The 15,631-nt window shown below is 52.0% G+C and overlaps 1 protein-coding gene across 1 annotated transcript in view; it reads right to left on the minus strand.

Moving 5' to 3' along the window:
* Positions 1–8,625: 8,625 nt before the first annotated feature.
* Positions 8,626–15,631, minus strand: part of TWIST2 (twist family bHLH transcription factor 2) — a 28,372-nt gene continuing 21,366 nt past the window's right edge. Inside the window, exon 2 of the mRNA XM_069021441.1 lies at positions 8,626–9,415. The gene's annotated coding sequence lies outside the window, so the exon portion shown is untranslated. The remainder of the gene's footprint in view (positions 9,416–15,631) is intronic.

Consider the following 15,631-nt stretch of genomic DNA (forward strand, 5'->3'; position numbering starts at 1 on the left):
TGGGGAGGCCTGGAGTGCGTGTGGGAGGCACAGGGGTCGGAGAGAGGGAGGCTGGGCAGTGCCTGGACAGGGCCCTCATGGAATTCCTGCCCTTCCTGTGGGAGCCAAGCCCATGACCCCCATCCACGTGTCCGAAGGAGTCGGGGCAGGTTGCTCTCCATCACAGCCAAAGGGGTTTGGGAAGGAGCCCATGAGAGTCCGCCCTGCAGGATAATGGGAACATCCCAGCCAGCAGGGCTTGGGATTTTGACTGCCCAAAGGAAACCCCAGGCTCCTGATCCGTTATCCCCCCTGCTTGTCATGTGGCTCCTGTTCAGCTCCAGGCTGTAAAAGGCAGTGGAAAAATGACACGGAGGAACTTGACTGCACTGTGTCAGCTGACCGCCGAGTGGCAGGGCCCTGTGGACCCTTTATTTTTATCCCGGGCTGGGTTTGCTCCTCAGTTTTGCAAGAGAGTTGGAGGTTGGGGACTCTGTGACTTCCAGGACAGGATGCAAGCCCAGAGTGGAGAACCCACCCTCTGCCAGCGGCCAAAATCCACAGCCTGATTCTCCTCCAGGTTCAAGACTGTGTTTGTGTTGGTCGAGCAGACAGTGCTGGAGATCCTGGAGGGGATGACACACGCACGGGTTGTGTTCCAGCCCCGTTTCCAGCAGGAAAGCAGAGCAAGGTACAGTGGTTTCAGCTTCTGAGCCCTTTGGCAGGGATCTAAATCTCAACCACTGCTGCTTTCCTTAGGGAAAACTCCCTCTGGGGATCTGCTGTGGCACCAGGAGATGCTGTAGGGTACGAGTGGTGCAGGTGGTGCGTCCTTGTGCTGTTCTATTTCTTCACCTGCTGGAGGAAGCAGCACTTAAGCCCACCAGTTTCTCTAGGAGGGAACCGGGTTCAGACCCTGACTTGGACAATGCCGGATTTGTCCTTTTCCCAGCATTCTGCCTCCCACCTCTCCTCTTCCTCCTCCTCCTCTTCATTGCAGCTGTATCCACACGATGGCACCAGCCCCCAGGCACTGTCCTTCATGCTGAGCTGGGATGGGGAGGTGGGGATGACCCCGTGTGGGGGGAAATTGTCCTTGACAGCAATCCAAGAGGGCTGGAAAAGCAGAGCCAAAGCAACCCTGGCCAGGCTGATGCAGGAAGATCACCAAATGGTTTGGGTTTGGGTTGGAAGGGACCTTAAAGCCCATCTCATTCCAGCCCCTGCCACTGGCAGGGATACCTTTCACTATCCTATGTTGCTCCAAGCCCTGTCCAACCTGGCCTTGGACATGAACCTCACAGCTCAGGAATCACCCCCAGGCAGGATTTGAGCAGCCAAATCTCTTAACCTGCTCTGAGGTGATCTAAATCACCAAATTCTTTCCCCACACCAGCTGAGCTCTGAGACTTCCCTGGAAAGAGGAGGGCAGAGCCCTGAGAACCACTGATGGAAAAGTTCTGGAAGAGATTTCAGGATCAGTGAAACAGTATCAGGGCTGAACTTTTTGGTAGTCTCGGAGATGTCCACAGAAACAGAGGGCTCCAGGACAAGGAGAAACACAGATGATGCTTTGCACTTTGTCTCGTGCATTTTGGGTTGCTCTTCCCTAGGACATGAATGAGTGCAGGCAGCCAGCCAGCCTGGAAGCCAGCTGCATCTCCTGCTTTTTCCCCCTTGTTTTCTCTCCAAAGCAAAGCAACCACATGTGTTTCGGACAGTGGGGTTTGGTTTGGCACTTCCCAGCCTCTGGCACGTCAAACAGGGCCCTGATCCTGTGGGAACACAGGTGGCAGAGCCATTAAAACCAGGGGCAGTGGGACCAAGAGACAACTGTGGGGTTTCCCATCTCTGCCCCTTTATTTTTCCAGCAGTCCTGACTGGCACTTGGTAAGTTGAGGCATAGGGCAGGATCCTGGCCAAAGCTTCCCAAAAAACCTTGGGACTTGGGGTAAGAAGGAGCTGGTTTTGGGGAATGAAACACCCCTCTTGTTAAAGAGAATGTAAAGCCGGGGGGAAGTCATCTAGGTGGTACTAAATGAAAATTTATGAGCCAAGCCCTTTGAGGAGGAAGGTGGAGGAGGTGGAGGTTTTGTTTAGAAGTGAAATCATCGGCTCCGAGCCTGACCTTTGGCTCCCCTGACCCCAGCAGCAGTGAAGGGGAAAGGGTCTGGCTGTGTAAACATGTCACAGCACGAGGTTCAGGGGGCTGAGGTCTGGTTACAGAGCTGTGCCAGGGCTGGGGGTGTGTCCTGCAGGCACCTCTCACATCCGAGCTGTTGCCTTGGTGTTCTGCTGGTCCCAGAAGGTTGCGGAGTGTGTGGAGCGAGGGCTCTGCAGATCTGATGGACATTTTCAGGAATGTTGAGGAGTTTGCCCAGAGAAGCTGTGGCTGCCCCATCCCTGGCAGTGCTCAAGGCCAGGCTGGGCACTGGGACTTGGAGCAGCCTGGGATAGTGGAAGGTGTCCCTGCCCGTGGCAGGGGTGGAATGAGATGAGCTTTAAAGTCCCTTCCCACCTGAACTGTGCCGTGATTGTAGGAATTTCTAGCAGGAAAGAGCAGCTTTTAATAACATAAAATACCTTCTCCCCAGCATGGTGCTCCTGCAGTGTTTGCAACCGAAATGTTGCCCTCATAGATTTAATTCTGCTTTAATGCAGCGCTAACAAAGGGGCTTAGCAAGGCACTGCTGAAGTCCCGGTGCAGAGCAGCAGAGTCCAGCAGGAATGAAACGACCACCTGACACACGGATACATGGAAAATGACTCGGAGCCTGTAGGAGCCGTCCGTCTCCACCCTGAGGTCCGCATGTGTGGTCTGGAAGAGGCAGGTCCTTGCCTCCCTTCCTGTCTGCACTTCATGCTAATCCCCTTCTTCCCTTGCACCTCTCTCTTCCTTCACACTCCTCCTTCTTCTGCTTCTTTTTTTTTTTTTATTTTGTGGTGTGACTCCAGGAGGGACAAACCTCACCTCACCTCATCCCTTATGTGAGAAGGTTTGGGGCTCAAGATTTGATGGGTATTTATTTTTCTGCTGGCTTTTACCTGGCCCAGGTTGCCCCAGCAGCTCTGTCTCCTCAGGCCAGGATGCTCTGTGGTGGTAACTGGTGAATGAAGCACAAGGCCAAACCCTAGCAGGAGGGGCCCATGGGCCACCAGGCATCCCCAGAGATGATGGTGGCACACAGGAAGCTTGGATGTCTCTGATGGTGAGGATGATGACGATGCCTGCAGGGAGAGTGGCCCAGGCAATAACTTGTGGGAACATGCTCACACTCCAGCCAGCCCTTCTGACTTCCTGTATCCCAGGGAAAAAAAAAAAGGAGAAATAGAAATCAGTTGACAGAATCCCACATCGGGGGCTTGGGACCACCTCGGACGGATCTAAAGGGCAGCCAAGGTTGGCCTGTGTGCCGCTCACCCTGGGTGTGGTGGGTGCATCTCTGGCCCCATGGGGGGACTCTGCCAGCTTTGGCACGTGGTGTGGTGTCCCAGGAAAGTCCCTGTGGCTGCCCCTGGATCCCTGGCACTGTCCAAGTCCAGGCTGGACACTGGGGCTCAGAGCAGCCTGGGATAGTGGGAGGTGCCCATGGCAGGGCGTGGCACTGGATGAGCTCTAAGGTCACTTCCAGCCCAAATCATTCCATGCTTTTATGGCAAGAAGAACTGTGGCCACGGAGGTCCCTGCCCAGCATTTTGGGTCCATCACCCCGCCAGGACTGCCCTGTCTGACTCCTGGATGGACATTCCCCACCTCCCGTGAGCTGCTGTCCCGCGCAGCACCGGGGCCGTGCCAGCTGGTCCCTGGCCCAGTTCCTGCTGCGTTCCCACCCGATCACTGATTTGGGAAAGCAAGCCACGGGTGGGCAGGGCCCCTCCTGAACCAGGGTTTCTGCAATGAGGGATGTTAGGAAATCCCATTACGGATCTCCCGGCCATGTGCGAATCAGGGATGTTTTTTTTCCAGTGAAGTGCCCAGACAACTCCAAAGACGTGATGAACTGCGAATGACCCACGGAGCCCATTGTCTCTAGGAGCTGGTGAAAAAGCCACAGCGACCAGGCAGGGGTGTCACACCCGGCTGCAAAACAATGATGCTTGAAGTGGTGGCGTGAAGCCGGGAATGGGGACAGTCCCCTTCCGGAGCGCGGAGCCGGGAGAACACGCCGGTGACAATGAGGGACACCCAGAGTGAGCCACGCACATCCCCAGCCTCAAACCACCTTTGCATGGGAGCAAATCCACTGGTGAGCCGCAGCCCTCAACTGGAAGCACATGCTCCGGCCGTATCCATCGTCCAGGCTGGAGCAGGGATGAGGGAGGAGAACCCTTTTGTAAGTGTTGGCCGGGAGAAATGTGGCTTATCTTCGAGAAATGAATCATGTTTCAGCAAATGCTTCCTGCAGAAATATTTTTCTCACAGCCTTTGTTCGGGGTTTTGGCAGATCTGGAGTTGCTGGCGTTAGCAAAAGCCGTCCCTCCCGCCCACTGTTCCTGGGGCTGGAGTAGGAAGTCAGGAATCAAGGCAGAGGGGACGTGGAAGGCTAAATCCATCAGTGCTCCTGCTCTGCGCTGCAGCAGGATGTGGAGCTTAGAGGAGAATTTCAGAGGAGATCCCCAGATAAAGTCCAGGAGAGCTGAGTGCTTGGCTGCTCTTGCAGAGGTACCTGTGCTGGGCGGTCAGCTTGGAATTCTGACACCGGGACAAATCCCTGTCAGGTGCTGCGGCCCGTTGGAAGCCAGCCCTTAGCTCCTCCTTCCTCTCCTGGAAACCAACATTTTAGGAGGGGGAAAGGGCAATATCTCCCGTTCCCATGTGTGGTTGGGCCCAGAACGTGGAAAGAAAATGAAGGAAAAATCTGTGCTATGACACGCGAATCAATGCCGAGCTCCTCGTCTGCCTCTCCAAAGGCTTTGACGAGGATCCTGTCTGCCTTCCCACCAGTCCCAAACATTGCTCTGGGTCTCAGCTCAGGAGGGCAGGGAGGAAAAATGTGCATCTTGGTTCTGGAGAACTTCAAGGATTTTTCTTCCCAGTGGCAGGGAATTTTTCCTGGGAAGGCAATTTCATTCCTGAGCCTGGTAGGTTCCCTGATCATTTTAAAGTAGACCCCTGGGGGGAATAAGGCCTTTAAAAGCTCCATTTGCTCCCAGTCATTTTACACAGTAACCCAACCTGAAGTGAAGGATCTTTATTTAAATATGAATTAAGCCCCAGCCTTCCCCTTTACTGCATTATTTTCCTTTGAGGTTTACTTTGATATTATTTCAAAGTCTTGAAGCTAACAAAACGCTGGCCCATATTTAAAGTGACAGGAGAGTTCTGGAAAAAGATTTAGGAGGCAACTGAAGTCTTTCAGTGCAGGGCTCCGAAACAGGACAGGAAATCATAAAAGGGCTGAGTGCACTTTACCACGCTCCAAACAAATTCTGAGACTACAAAGGCAAGGGGAATGGCGTCGAAACCACAAAAAGCATCAAGGTGCAGCTGGAAAACCTGGAATTATTCTGTTAAAACATGGGCAAAATGCTGGCAGTGGTGGAATCATTGAACCATGGAACGGTTTGGGTTGGAAGGGTGGTTGAAGATCATCTCATCCCACTCCCTGCCATGGGCAGGGACACCTTCCACTATTCCAGGCTGCTCCAAACCCTGTCCAACCTGGCCCTGGACACTGCCAGGGATTCCAGCCACAGATTCTCTGGGCACCCGGTGCCAGGGCCTCAGTCTGTGGTGTTTGCTTCTTCTTGGGGTTTAGGTGAGCAGCTCATGCCCAGCTTTGGTGCTCCAAGGTTTAAAGATGAGACATAAATTCGTGATATTTTGATGTAAAGCAGAGAGAACATGTCTGAGCGATAAAGGAGGGGCTGTGTCTCCTGCTGGGACTGGCCTTTCCTTTTGCTTTCCATCGCTTCCCAGCCACCCACCTGCTGCTGGAGCAGCTGCTGGGAGAGGTTTTGTCTGTTTTCTCTCCTTCAGGCTGGAGAAGCCCTCTAAGATCAGAGTCCAACCATTCCCCCAGCACTGCCAAGGCCACCACCAACCCCTGTCCCCAGGCACCACATCCAAGAGGGTTTTACTTCCACATCACTTCTGCTTTCAGTTTTTGTCTTTCTGCCTCACCCTGATTCAGGTGCCATTGCCACTGTGCTTCACAAGAGCAGGAAACAGAGGATTTATCCTCGTCCTGCCCGTGCAGCTGCACGTGGGTCGTCCCCTGGCTCGCAGGCTCCCTCCTCTCCCAGGTTTGTGTGGGATGCAGCTTCCCCTAGCCAAGATCTCCGTGCTGAGGTGACACTGACCTCTCTTTGCTGTCACCCTGCGAGGGGAGGCTGAGTTTGCCATCCCAGAAACGGTGCCTGGGTGGTCCCAGCCAAACCAGAGCTTCCAAGTTTACAAGGATCCCTGGGGAAAATGGTCAGCGCTGCCCCCTTTCCCGATCCCTCCTCGCTGTCAGCACGCCTTGGTTGTGTGAAAACGGGGTGGCCTTGGGGGAAGCCAGGAGAACAGAGATCCCGAGGCGTGGGACTTGGGGGTTGGATTTGTTTGGGGGTTTTTTGTAATTATTTTTTTTTTTCATGTGGACTTTGGCTGAAAATGCAAAAGCCTTTTTATGCCCCCCTTTTGAAAATGGAGGGGTTGGAGGTGCTAAGCTGAGCTGCGACTGAGTAAAAAATTATTTTAAAAAAACCCCCCAAATCAGTGCATTTTACATCCTCACCTCAGTGCTTGGCCTCTTTCCAGCAGATATTTTGCTTTGTGGTTTGCTGGAATAGTTTGTGCTGAGGTTTTTATTTTTTTTGTAGCCTTTCAGGCACGCAGAGACCAAGCAATCCAGGACCAATATTTTAGCCAGGCTCCCACGTGTGTGTGTGCACTGCCACGGAGGAGAAATCCCATTGTTGGGACCCATCTGATCCTGCTGCTTTTAGGGATTTCTTGCTTTAAATCCCATTGTTGGGACCCATCTGATCCTGCTGCTTTTAAGGATTTCTTGCTTTAAATCCCATTGTTGGGACCCATCTGATCCTGCTGCTTTTAGGGATTTCTTGCTTTCATCCTCTTCTGCACAAGCCACCCTGTCCCTGCCCTTGGTGACATCCCTTAATCTCTCACAGGGCGTTGTGGTATCAGAGGTGGGATTGGGAAGGACAAATCCAATCCCCTTGGGAATGAGGGGTGATAAATGCCATGGAAAAAGACTCCCATGTATGGAAAAGAAAACACAGAAATATATCCATGCGCTGCCCACGAGGACACAGCCGCAGCTTTTTGGGGTTTTTTTGGGTTTCCTGACTGCCCAGCTCACGCCAGATGAACTCCAAGCACACAAAAAGCCTTCGCAGCAGCTGATGGAATTGTCTGCCTGCCTGTTCATGGAGCCAGGTGTGTTTGCTGTTAAACATCTGTCACCCAGAGAGTTCACAGCTCCCAAAGTTTTTGGAGCGTTTCAAGGCCTTGGTTCTCCCCTCAGGAGCTGAATCCACCCATCCGAACCCCACGGCACGGCTCTTTCCTGACCATTTGAACAGTTACTACTTTTTCTGCCTAAAAACAAATGTTGTATCCTAATTCCAGGCTCCAAATTGACCTTTCCAAGGCCATCTACCCACAGGAGCCTCGGCTGACCCCCAGAATTCATGGAAGAGGTTCCAAAGGTGCTTGTGGGCAGTGATTTTTGTTAGGAGTGGCAGGGGGAGGTCATATGCTTTGATCTACCATGATAGACCCTTAAATCCCTGACACTGGAGGATGGAGGGAGCAGCCCTGACCCTCTGCAGCAGTGGGGAAGGCACAGGGCACCGATCCTCGGGGAAAATCCAACCGTGTCCTCCTGCTCCTGGGCACCTCATGGCTCCCTGACAAGCCCTCAAAAGAAAGCTGGGTTTGGATTGCAGTGGAAAAACATCACTGCTTGTGGTGAAACCACAACCTGGAGCACCCTGAGAAATCCCCGAAATCGCAGGAACTGATGCAGAAGCAGGCATTCCTGGGAGCGGGGGAAGCCTGGCACCTGTTAAATGCCCCTTCTCAAGTGGTGGCTGTGCCTCTGCTGGCACCCAGAGCCCGCACTGAGATGCCATTTACTTTCAAGCAAGAGCTTCTAATGGATGTGATGGGTTTTCCTCCACGCAGCCAGGCTTGTTTTGACATAAACACTTGACATCGGGGCTTGGAAACCTAGCAGGGAATTCATGCATCCGATGCACACATGGAGGGTCGGGATTTGGCGTCTTAAAATGTTTTCCCCCGAAGCTGCTTTGGATGGAATGACGTGATTTATTTTTTAATGGCCCTGGACACGACAGCAGGGAGTTTTTTGGGTTGTTTTGGGGTTTTTTTTTCTTCCCGTAGTCGATGGGGAGAAAAGGTCATTTGGGATAATTTAGCCCCATGTTTCCAGATCCCGGTCTGGTGGAAGATGTTGGGTTTTAAGGTCCATTCCAAGCCAAATCGTCCTGCAGGACATCAGCCCGGACAAGTGAGGCTCACACCCATCACCCACTCCCTGGGAAAGAAATTTTTAGCCAAAATTCTGAGTGTCAAAACATTGTGGGGTGCAAGGAAGAGTCTCAGCCTCTGCTGGGGGCTGTGGAGTCGAGAACATAAATCTCAAAGCCCCGGTAGCTGCATGACATCTTTATTTTTATTGGCAAGAGAAGCAGTATACACAGCGACATTGCAGTCTCTTAGCTCGTTAAAAATATCTCAATAAATAAAACAAATAAGCAACATATACACTGGAACAGAAAATGAAAACAAAAAAAAATTTAAAAAAAAAAATAAAAAAAAGGGGGAAGGGGATGAGCGGTAGCAAATCATGGAGCAATAAGGGAGAGGTGGCAGAGTGTGGAGGGCAGTCTGTAACCCAGGCTGTTCTTGAAACAAATCATGCAGGGAGCTGGGGGCATGGTGGGCTTTTCTCCTTCTTGTCCTGTTTTTTTCTGAGAGCCTTGGTCCAGTTTTGCCATGACTGTACAAGAAATCAGGTTTGGAACATAAAAAAAAATAAAAAAAAAGAGAAGAATACAGCTAAGGGGAAGTAAAACTCGAACCCAAAGATGCCTCATAAATGTGTTTCCTGAATTAAGGTTTTTTCCTCAGAAATAAAAATAAAAATAAAAATAAAAAAACCAGCGATAAAAACACCAAACGCACAGACAGACAGACACAGAATCCCAACAACAATGAACAACCAGGAATGTTGCTTCTCCTTCTCTCTTTGGTCAGTCGTTCTGGGGAGAGATGCTGCAAAGTCTCAGCCCCTTCTCTTCGGTGCCGTTTTGCTGCTCAGTCTAAAATGCTCCGCAAGAGTTCAGAGCGAGGGAGGTCAAGAGGGGTCTTTTGGAGCAGTTTTCTTGAGGTTTTTAAGGTTTCAGAAGCTACAAACTTGGATAAATCCCAATTCCACTTCAGTTGCAGACACTGGACAGTCTGGAGAGAAGGGGAAAAAAAAAAAAAAAAAGAGAAGAAAAATAAATACACCAAATCCAGGACATCTTTGTGAGACAGGTTGTGTGGGAAGGGCTTTTTCCCTACAAATCCAGGCTATGGTCTGAAACCATGTGTTGGATCCTGCCCCTGGTTCCAGCAGCGTGGAGTTAATCCAGGCACAGGGCAAGATCCAGTCTGCCAGGAGTAAGTGGAAGCACAATTCCTTAGACTTTTGGATAGATAGCCTAAATTCAGAGTCTGGCAGGGACAGACAGGGACACCTCCCACTATCCCAGGTCGCTCCAGCCTGGCCCTGAACACCTCCAGGAACAGGGAACATTTTGTGGGACAAACTCCATGACCCTGCAGTGCCCACAGGATCCCCCATCCTGCTCAGGGCCGGGCGAGGTGCTGCTCCTGCCTTCAGCAAAGCCACCTCAGCTCAGATATCAAAAAGCAGATATAATTATTTCCTCCCACCGAGGAAAGCTTCCATTTAGCTGATTTCCTTTCCTTTCGCTCTCCAAGTTATTAATTATCTAATTACAACCACATTCTGCAGGCGAGCTCAGGGACTTGTCAGGCTGCCCAGGACCACTTAGGAAAGCTCCACCTCTCCCGGTGGTTTGGGGATGCCCACATCTGACAGATGACAGGCTGGTCCTTTCCCTGTCCAGGGAGGGCTCCAGGAAAGGAAAATTAAGTCCAGGGAGGAGGAAGATACCACGGAGCAATTTTCTGGTTTTTTTTCCTAATTATTATTTTTTCCAGTGAGCAGGAGAAGGGGGTGGAGGATGGTCACAAGGTTTCGCTGTGCCCTGCTCTTCTCTGAATGTGGCTGACACGAAAACGAGGTAAAACCAGATAAAAAGCTGGTCTAATTCCAGGGATTTTTAAAATCCCACCCAAGAGTGAAGAGCTCAGCACAAAGCTGCTCCCAGGGCAGAGCTGACGTCTTCAACCCCGGCTGAGACCCCCTGCTCTGGCTGCTGCTGCCCTGAGGCATCTCATTCCTGCTGGCTCTTTCTGGTTTCCAGCTCCAGCTGGAGAACTGGGAATTTCACAGCAGCTTGGTGCTAACGGGGTGATTTTCTTCCCTGTGACGGTGAGGCCTACCCTGTGGATCATGGATGTTCCAGAGCTCTGGAATGGCTCTGCCACATCCCATCCTGTGCTCCCGAGGGATTGGAACTAGACTGGCTTTGAGGCGCCTCCCAGCCCAAACCGTGCTGTGATTCTGTGAAATCAGACTTTGATACCAGACCCTGAATCTGGCTTGTGATCCTCATGTCAGCAACCTGGCCCCTGCTTGCTGCAGTATGAGTCTTGCAGGGGGAAGGAAGGGCTGAAGAAGAGGGAAAATGCCCCCCAAAACCTCAGCAGGCTGCTCTTTTCTCCTCTCCTACCTGGTGTGTGGAGGCTGCCCTTGGCATCCAGTGCCACCCCTGCCATGAGCAGGGACACCTTCCACTAGACCAGCTTGCTCAGAGCTCCATCCAAGCTGGCCTTGAGCACTTCCAGGGATGGCAACTGCTTTCTCCTGGGATTTCCAAGCTTTTCTCAGGGATTTCCAAGCGTTTCTCTTACCCTGACACAGAACACAGCTGTGATGCGCTGCCACAGTGCAGACCCAGCGCAGCTTCCTCTGGCTGAGGCCTTGCTGATCCGCTTTTCCCTGCTTTAGGAGCATTTCCCAGCCCATCATGGAAATCACAGGAGCAGAGAGCTGCTGGCCTGATGGAAGGTGGCAGCAAGAGCACGGCCCAGCTTGCAGGAAATTTCGCAACAGGTCCCCCAGGCCTTTGCTTATATAGGATTGGGGCGGGTTTGGTTACAAAAGGATTGAAATCATTTCCATGGCATGGCCAAGAGTGCAAATGAAATGGGAAATGCAGGAAAACCGTTGGGAGTTTGTTTGGTTTTGCTGGGTTTTGCTGGTTTTTGTTTTTTTTTAAAGGCAGCTTTTCCAACTTCTTTTAAAGCTGAGGATGTAGAAAAAAGGCTCTGGCCCCAGGGCCCAGCCTCTCTCTCCCTCCATGTGGGATTCTGCCAACCTGAGTCCCTGCCAGGAAAGTGCTGCCCCACCTTCCTGCCCTGTGTTTGGCGCTGGGGAGGGGGTGAGAGGGGTGAGAGGGGTGAGGGGTGCAGCTCACACCAGCTGCCCCCGATTTTGCCCATCACCAGGAACTTTATGGGTTGTTTTCTCCCCACTTTCCCTTCAGCCTGGGGAAGTAAAAAGCAGCGTGGGTCCAAGCTGAGGGCCCAGCACTGCTCAGTGCTGCCTTTGGGTTCCGACCAAGCATCCTTTGCTGGAAGGAGCTGGAATTGCAACAACCGTTGAGATCACTGCTCCTCATCAACACTGTTAATTAAGGATTTACTGCTCAAGTGCTGCACCATAGCTGGGAAGGTGTCCTAGGCACGTTTCAAGGTGAATGGGGCAGGAGAAGTCCCCTGCTGAGCTGCATCTGCTCAGAGGTAAGGCCTGAATGAGATGGGACAGAGCAAACACGTCAAGGTGAGGAAGATGTGGCATTCATAGAATCCCAGCGTGGTTTGGGTTGGGAGGGAACCTCAAAGCTCATCCTGTTCCACCCCTGCCACGGGCAGGGACACCTCTCACTAGACCAGGTTGCTCCAAGCCCCATCCTTAAACGCTTCCAGGGATGGGGCAGCCACAGCTTCTTTGGGTAACCTGTGCCAGGACCTCCCCACCCTCAGAGTGAGGAATTTCTTCCTCCCTTAATCTCCTCTTTTTAGTGTAAAAAATTACTCTGGAATAGCCCCACCAGTGGCTCCAAGCAACCCTGGGTTACAGCACAAAAGGCGACACTCCTGCTTTAGAAAATCACTAAAATCCCATTCCTGAGCTCAGGGACCATCATTCCCAGCTGTTTTGGGAATAACCCCTCTAAAAAGCCCTATGGCACAAATCAATCAGAGCATCCACGGTCAGGTCTGGACACTTTGCCTCCCAGCATCCCATGGGGTGTGATCTGCTGGAAAACCTCCCGAAATTTAGACCTCTTGAGCTGAAAATTTTCCACACCCGACGGTGATTCCTCTTTCTCGCCGCTGTTTTTGTTTTCTGGGCAAGAAAAATGGCCCAGCTGTTTCAGGCTACAGGGGGAGTGGAAAACAGCCGTGCTCCAAAAATGCTTCCCCATGCCTGGGAGGTGTTGCAGGCTGGAAAAGCTGGAAGGCAACACGCAAACTGCCCGGCTTGCAGAGCTCCATCCCACCTGGAGCTGGGGGACAGGGAGTTTGTTTGGCCCCAGCTCTGAGCCTCCCCACGTCGCCTTCCCAGCCGTGCCTGGGGCTGAGTGTTCCTGCGAGACCAAAGGCAGGGAGCAGGCGGAGTTATTTTGGCTTGGGTTCATCTCCGTTGCCGGGATGGAGGCACGGTGGTGGCTGGCAGGAGCTGGACTCGGGATCACGGAATCACGGAATCACAGAATCACGGAGTCACGGAATCATGGAGTCACAGGATGGTTTGAGACTGTCAGGATCATCCAGTTTCAACCCCCCCTGGCAAAAGCCAAGCTACAACACACGGAGAGCTTCAGCTGGATGGGAATTCAGGTGGGGTGACGGGAACATAACACGGGGCTCTGCTGGGGCTGAGCATGGGGAAAACTCTCTCCCCATGTGTTTCATCCCTGGTTTTGCATGGTTTAATACATTCTCTGGTATTTTTAGAGCAAAGCTGATGGAAGAAGGGCAGCACCGGCCTATGGATTGCCTACACAAAGCTACACTCGCTGCAGGATCACTGCTGAAGGGATCTTCCCAAATTATTTCAGGGAGCTGTCAACGGTCCCTGGATGTAAAATTGATGGCAGCCACTTCACAGAGTGGTTTGGGCTGGAAGGGAGCTTAAAGCTCATCTCATTCCATGGGCAGGGATGCCTTCCACCAGACCAGGTTGCTCAGAGCCCTGTCCAACCTGGCCTTGTTTAAATTCAAATTGTTCAAAATTGATTTAAATTTATTTTCATCTAAACGTCATTTAAATTTAAGTTTATTCATTTAAATGTAAGCCTGTTTAATTTAAGGGATTTTTTTCACCTCACAGGTGAACAAGGACCATGCAGAGCCCTTGGAAAGGTTGATTCCCATCCCTCTGGATCTCCGTGCCCCAGATTCTGCATGGAAAAACCCCATTTTATCATCTTAGAATTATAAATCATTGTATTATAATCATTTATAATAATTTAAATTTAAGCTGGTTGAATTTAAATATAAACCTATTTCAACTTAAGCCCGTCCTTGTTTAAATATAAAACCTTTCCAGGATTGGGATGGTGCAAAAAAAAAATGCACCTTAAAACAGAGGAATTCCCTTGAGTTTTGGGGTGTTTCCCACCAGGAAAGGCTAAACCCAGCAGAAATCCCTTGATTTTGGGGGTGTTTCACACCAGGGAAGGCTACAAAAGATGGGGGTGGGGGATAAATTTCCAGCCTCGTGGTTGTTTTCCGCTGTCTGGGGGGTGCTGGTCCCCCTGGCACAGACCCCTCCCCAGGCCAGGAAAGGAGGGAGCCCCGGAAAAGGCAGCAGGGCCAGGCTGCGAGGCTTCAGAGGGGAGGAAGCAGCGGAGAAAGGAATTCAGATAATTGTGTCCGTGCGAGGGGGCGGAGAGAGGGCCAAAATCAGATCTAATGCTGCGGGTATGGACAGACTGAAACCAGATCCCCTGGCTCGGGCTGCTCTGCCTTTGCTGCTCTGAACCCTTATCACCCATCTGCTCTTGAAGTCTCCCAGATGAAGGGAAAGCCACAGTTATGTGCATCTCACAGCTGGGAAAATGTTTCAAAACACATCCCCGGCAGAGAGGTTCATTCCTGAGCCGCGGGGCCCCCCTCGGACCCTTCCTCAGCCAGGGAGAAGCCTCTCCTCTCTCTGATTCATTCATCCCAGCCTTTTCAGAGCTTGGGGCATTTATCTGCCCGTGGCTGGCTGGAGGTGAAACATCCTCCTTATGCTCTGCAGCCACCCAGTTTGTTATCAGGAGCAGTTTGATGGGGGTGTGGCATGAGGAAATGGAGATTGAAGCCTTTTCTCCTCCCCCTGGGGCTGTTTTTCCCTCTCCAGACCCTCTTGTGCATCACTGAGGAAGGCCCATGGTTTGCTAACACCTCGCTGTCTGGGGAAAGCTGAGGATCCTAAAGGGATGATGCCACAAGAAGAAGCCCTGGTCCCTCCTGCCTGGGTCTGCTCCCAGCCATTGGAGCAGGATGGAGCACGGCCACGAGGCTGGGACTGGCTTAAAAGCTCCTCACCCATGGTTGAAAGAAATTTGGGGCAGTTGTGAGTGCTCCTCTTGCATATTGCCAGAAATTACTCCATAATTTTGCTTAAAATATTTTTTCTCCCCTCACACTGCTGCAGAAAGGGTTATTGGTCTCCACAGAATCCCAGAATGGTCTGGGATGGAAGGGAGCTTAAAGCCCATCCAGTCCCACCCCCTGCCATGGGCAGGGACACCTTCCACCATCCCAGGCTGCTCCAAGCCCCATCCAGCCTGGCCTTGAATGGAATGAACCCCTCGAGAAGAAGAGAGGGATGCTCACCAAGGAGAGGAATTCAATGGCTGCTACCCACAGGCTCAACAATTCCCCATGGAAAAAGCTGTCCTTTGGGGCCCAAAACACCTCGAAAAAGCCAATTCTTCAGCATTTCTGGTTGTAGCCCAGCTGAAATCAGTCTCCTGGGGCTGTGCTCACCACAGGGAGGAGAAGGGAATGCTGAACAACGAAGCATTTTGCTGCTGGGATGCTCGGAGTTGCTATGTTATGTCCTTCCTCCCTGCAGCAACCTCTGGGCACTCAGGAATGTGTTGCCCCAAGGTGCCGTGTCCCTCCCTGGCCAGAAAATTAAAACAAACATAAAAACAGCTTTAAACCAACAACAACAAAAAGGAGCTTTAAACAGGAAGAACCCCCCTTGCCAAAGGCCTGCACTCCTCCACAGGCCGAGTGGGGCTGGTGGCAGCTGGAGGAGGAGGAGGAGGAGGAGGCAGGTTTGTGGGAGCCCCTCGTTAAAACCTTGGCAGCCCATCACTGGAATGGCAGCTCGGAGCTGCCGAGGGGCGGAAGCTGCTAATGAGCAGCCGGAGCAGGGAAAAGCAGAGCTGCCCCAGCGTTTGGGAGAACCATGGGAGCTGCCTCGTGGGTGGCTCAGAGGAACAAGCACTGAGGGACACCAGCAGCATCTCC

Source organism: Aphelocoma coerulescens, chromosome 7, assembly GCF_041296385.1.
Source record: "Aphelocoma coerulescens isolate FSJ_1873_10779 chromosome 7, UR_Acoe_1.0, whole genome shotgun sequence".
Lineage (NCBI taxonomy): Eukaryota > Metazoa > Chordata > Aves > Passeriformes > Corvidae > Aphelocoma > Aphelocoma coerulescens.